The sequence below is a fragment of the Bos grunniens genome, chromosome 2 (assembly GCF_055505025.1).
Source record: "Bos grunniens cultivar Pamir isolate PY7600 chromosome 2, Bosgru_T2T1.0, whole genome shotgun sequence".
Lineage (NCBI taxonomy): Eukaryota > Metazoa > Chordata > Mammalia > Artiodactyla > Bovidae > Bos > Bos grunniens.
Genome location: NC_141166.1, coordinates 41,303,637 through 41,309,534, shown reverse-complemented (window position 1 = coordinate 41,309,534; position 5,898 = coordinate 41,303,637).

The window sequence follows — 5,898 nt, the reverse complement described above, 5'->3', positions numbered from 1 at the left end:
ATACAAATTTACATTATAAGCCTTATGAAGATACCATTCCATGTTAGATCATAGCATCAATAAAGGAGATGGTCCTTCATGTTCTACAATGTTTCCCTCCTTCCAAAAAAACTGTAAAAAGATAGTTTCTTTTAAAAGTGACCAAGTTCAAATCATTTCTGGGATAACTCCACCCAAGCTGATGAAGTCCCTAAGAGGCATAAATTCTAATACCAGCTTTGACAAATCATGAGTTACCTCACATAATATCACTTAGCTTCTTGGAATCTCACTCTCCTCATTCACAGTGAGGTATAAGGAGTGGTATAATAGGCCCCTGCCTCCCAAATACTCTGATGCTCCTATTCTTTGCATATTTGTTGCTAAATGAAGCTGGATAGAGGACTGAGCTAGCAAAATCTAAATCTTACCTGGCTCCCAAGATATAACCTCTTATAATTCCTGTATGCATCCCTTAATTTAATTATTTATAAAATAAATATTTCTTGAGTACCTACTATATGCCAAACAATTCTCTAGATGCTGCCTGTATAGCAAGGAAAAAAACATTGGTCTCACCTTTTTAGTAAAATAACGAGAGCTAACTTTTACAGTGTACCCTTTGTTCTTATATGTGATTTAAGTATTAACTCATTTAATCTTTACAGAAATCTTATAAGGTATTTCTTCATAAGAATGAGCCATAAGGAGAATTAGTAACTTGCCCAGGATTATACAACCACATAGCAGAATCAGGTTTTAAACTCAGGCAGCTGAGCTCCAAAACCCCAACTCAGCCTCAACATTTTGCTCAGTAATCATCACATTATCCCATTGCCCATAAGTAAAGCCACCACTTGGCCAAAGTTGAAATGAATGTCTTCAAGAAAAGCCATAGGATTCTATGACTTGAACTTTGGAATTCCAAGACTATGTTTGAATTCCAGTTTTCACACATGCTAGTCAAATTGGTGATTTTAATTTCTCTGAGACTCAGTTGCCTTGTCTATGACATGTAGGTAAAATAATGTCCACCCCATAGGGTTGTCATAAGTCATAAGGTGGAAGACAATGTTGAGTACCACAAAGGGAGTCAGAATAAGTACTCAAGTTATTTTAAGAGAAGACCCTAGCACTTTGGATGTTGGAAAGTATTTATAGATGCAGAACCCATCTTGACTTCAGTCATCTGATCACCTACTTTGAAGAAACCTCAAGAGTCTAAGATATGCTAATTCAGAACTGGAGGCCTTTAAACATCAAAGTGCATTTTCATGGAAGAGTAAATTCTTAGGGGTTACCCATGCATCCTATAATCACCACGAACAAGGGTGGAAATACGCAAAGCCATGGAACATTCTAGAGCTATCTACCCTGGGGGAAGGTTAAGTTTCCTCTCTGATGGGGGCATCCTTAATAGCAAAGATGCCTTGTGTTTTGTGTACCATTGATTGTATAATGGTCTTCAACACCTCAGGATCATTGTGTTGGCACCAGAACAGCCCCATAAGGAAGATTAGCAGGACTATTTTGCACTTTAATTGATTTCTTGAAACATTTCCTAGATGAGACCATTATTTGCATTTTCCTGATGGCTAATCCAAATGTACATCTTCTAATGGTTGGGATGTGACACACAATAAATTTGTGACAGTAAAAGTAAAAAGAGTCACAATACCTAGTCCCAAGTCTCCAGATGCTAAACCACCTTCTTTTCCTATTATCTGCCTATATGAATAAATGAATAGGCAGACTCATGGAATACAATTTCAAAGTATTACAAAAATTCAATTAAACCTACATGGAAACTGGTAATAGATGAGATAACTCTCAAAACTCCTTGTACTAGAATTATACAATACAAGGCAAAATCTAAATCACAAACATGACTGCCATTTGCCTAACCTTTATATCAGTCTTTGGTAATACAGGATCCAGAACAACAGATTAGCATTCAAATCCTTATTTTTCCAATTTACCAGCTATGGAAATCACTTCTCTATGACTCAGTTTTCTTATCTGTCAAATAGGGAATAAAAATACTCAATAAAAATACCCCAAAATACCCAACCACCACCTTGGGCAATTATGAGAACCAATGATATAATGTATGTAAACTGCTTAGCATGGGGCCTGCCACATAAAAATCCAAATTCACTCTTATTACTATTTTATATACATTTAATGTATTCTATACAGTACATTATTCCATATACAAATAATGCATTTTATATATTGGTTCTGATCTTTTTTAAAAAAACTCCAGAAAAGGTGGTGTTAACCCCTTTGTATAGGTAACACAATGCAGGTTCAGGCCAGACATATGACTTGCACCAAATTAAATAGCTGCTAAGTGTCAGAAACAGGTCTTTCTGATCCTGGAGTTCAGGTGTTTCACACAAGGCATTCTGTCTCTCAGAGTCACCTTGGCCCCCAAAGAAGCCATCATGCTGACTGAAATAACTCCCATCCTACGTCAGTTTCCACTGCCAACCCAGCACTCAGCTCTAAACTCGAGACTCCAGTAAGGCTGCCCCAGACAGAGACAAACCAACACGAACATGTTTACAACATGCCTTTCACCATGGAAACTGGCCATTTTGATGGGCATATTTTAGCAGGAAACAAAGTGGCTTGCTTTCCAGAGTGCTTGCTCTTGCATTTCATAACGGAAGGAGAAGAGCAGCATTTTTTTTTTTTTATTGGCCCATAACCTTTCAGTTATGTGAGTTTGGCACAAAATGACAGCTGTTAGCACAGCAGGCCACCTCTTGGCATTCCAGTGATGGCTATATTAGTGCCACCTCAGGCCCAGACCTGTCATAAGCCTTTCGTGAATCAAAGTGCCACTAATTTTCCTCTTATAAAGACCACAAGATGGTATCCAGGCTGTGCCTTTCAATTTATATTGTTCTGTCATGCAGCAGCGAGATCATGAATTTTAAATGCCTACTGTGATTTGGTCCTTTAACTGAACCACGGGCCTGATGCCATTACAGAGAGAATGGTGCAAAGTAAGTATAATAGTATTTTTACAGTGAAATCTACTTACAATAAATTCTGAGAATTGAGAATAAATTTTATGGAAGCTCCTCATTAACTACTAATTCTCCCTTCTCCTCCTTGCCCTCGCCTCACCCTCTCATGCATTACATAAACCTTATCTTAAAGGACTCAACATAGGACTAAAACAATCATCTCACTGCCTTCCATAGATGCTGGCAATAAAGAGGAGATGGTGGCAATAAGATAGAGTACAAGGGTAGAAAAGGAAAGAACTGGAGGCAAGTGTTGACTATGGCTTCATTAATAATTCATAATCTGTCTCTAAAAACCCAGGCTTCCCCTAAACTTATTCTCTCAAGGGATGTAACCAATACTCTCCTAAACACCCAGGATTGAAGCAATGAAACCAAACCTTTGCCCTGTTCTCACTTCGCCACTCACACTCAGCCACTAGGTCTGTGGATACTTCCTTCACAATATCTCTCAAATCCAACCTTTGTTTCCATTCCCACTGCCACCACTTTCACAGAGGTCATTATGAACTAACTACTGAATCATTGCAATTGTTGTTTATTTGTAAAGTAGATAAGAATTCAGCTCTTGATGCAAGAAAATCTAGGTTCAAATTCTTAATCAGCCACTTGCCAACTGTGTGATCTTGGATCATTTATTGAATTTTGGAAATACTGAATATTTCCAAACTGACTCAAAGAAGAAAGAGAACAATGAGTGGCTACCTCTAGTGTTGTTAAAATAATCAAGATAATACATCCAGAGTGCTTACATTATTTTTTGACTATTTTGCATGATCCATTTTCTCCCTCTTTACTTCATTCTACATACCTATTTTGTGTGCCAGCAAATTTGGAAGACTCAGCAGTGGCCACAGGTCTGGAAAAGGTCAGTTTTTATTCCAATCCCAAAGAAAGGCAATGCCAAAGATTGCTCAAACTACTGCACAATTGCACTCATCTCACATGCTAGCAAAGTAATGGTCAAAATTCTCCAAGCCAGGCTTCAACAATATGTGAACTGTGAACTTCCAGATGTTCAGGCTGGGTTTAGAAAAGGCAGAGGAACCAAAGATCAATTGCCAACACCCACTGGATCATAGAAAAAGCAAGAGTTCCAGAAAAACATCTATTTCTGCTTTATTGACTATGCCAAAGCCTTTGACCATTCTACAATAAACTGTAGAACATTCTTCAAGAGATGGGAATACCAGACCACCTGACCTGCCTCTTGAGAAATCTGTATGCAGGTCAGGAAGCAACAGTTAGAACTGGACATGGAACAACAGACTGGTTCCAAATAGGGAAAGGAGTACATCAAGGCTGTATATTGTCACCTTGCTTATTTAACTTATATGCAGAGTACATCATGAGAAATGCTGGGCTGGATGAATCACAAGCTGGAATCAACATCGCCAGGAGAAACATTAATAACCTCAGATATGCAGATGACGCCACTCTTAATGGAAGAAAGTGAAGAAGATCTAAAAAGCCTCTTGATGAAAGTGAAAGAGGAGGGTGAAAAAGTTGGCTTAAAGCTCAACATTCAGAAAACTAAGATCATGGCATCTGGTCCCATCACTTCATGGGAAATAGATGGGGAAATAGTAGAAACAGTGGCTGACTTTATTTTTTGGGGCTCCAAAATCACTGCAGATGATGACTGCAGCCATGAAATTAAAAGATGCTTACTCCTTGGAAGAAAAGTTATGACCAACCTAGACAGAATATTCAAAAGCAGAGACATTACTTTGCCAACAAAGGTCTATCTAGTCAGAGCTATGGTTTTTCCAGTAGTCGTGTATGGATGTGAGAGTTGGACTATAAAGAAAGCTGAGCACTGGAAAATTGATGCTTTTGAACTGTGGTGTTGGAGAAGACTTTTGAGGGTCCTTTGGACTGCAAGGAGATCCAACCAGTCCACCCTAAAGGAAATCAGTCCTGAGTGTTCATTGGAAGGACTGATGTTGAAGCTGAAACGCCAATACTTGGCCACCTGTTGTGAAGAGCTGACTTGTTTGAAAAGATCCTGATGCTGGGAAAGATTGAGGGCAGGAGGAGAAGGGGACGACAGAGGATGAGATGGTTGGATGGCATCACCAACTCAATGGACATGAGTTTGGGTGGACTCCAGGAGTTGGTGATGGACAGGGAGGCCTGGTGTGCTGCAGTCCATGGGGTTGCAAAGAGTTGGACATGACTGAGTGACTGAACTGAACTGACATACCTATTTTAAGTTTCTCTTACTAAAATAAAGCAGCAACAGGTCATATTCTGTTCCAAAACTGAACTATACTCCCAGCATGTGAGATGAATAACAAATACCTTGGCCTCTCATTGAAGACCTTTTTCTATCAGGTCCTAAGTTATCTTCCCACCCTACCTCCATTTCATTACTGTTCACAGGTCATAGCACTCTTTCCCCCTTCATTTCCATACCATCTCCATCATCCAAACACATGCAAATTTAATCTACTTCAAATCCAGCATCCTTCATAAATGTCTTCTTGACACTTCAACCCAAACTAGCCTCCTTTCTCCACCAAACCCTATTTCCCACATCATTTATGTTGCAAGGGACATATTGCCAAACTTGAACTCCTTTTTTCAAGTATTTACATCTTATATTTGCAATTGAATAAGGATGTTTTTCAGTTGCAACCCAAGGGACCACCTTACAAGTGAAATGGTCTCAGACAAAAACCTTTTGATTCTTTAGTGAGTGATTTCTTTTGGTTGCAGTCCAAAATGTACACCTCACATGACACCTTACTTGATAAATTTCAGGAGAAAAATGGCTTTAAACAATGTGAACTGGGACCCAGAAAGGGCTAAGAAGATTTCAGTGTCCTTGATGTGGTAGTAGCCAAAGTGAAGCCAGTGGTGACTATCTAAGATTGAA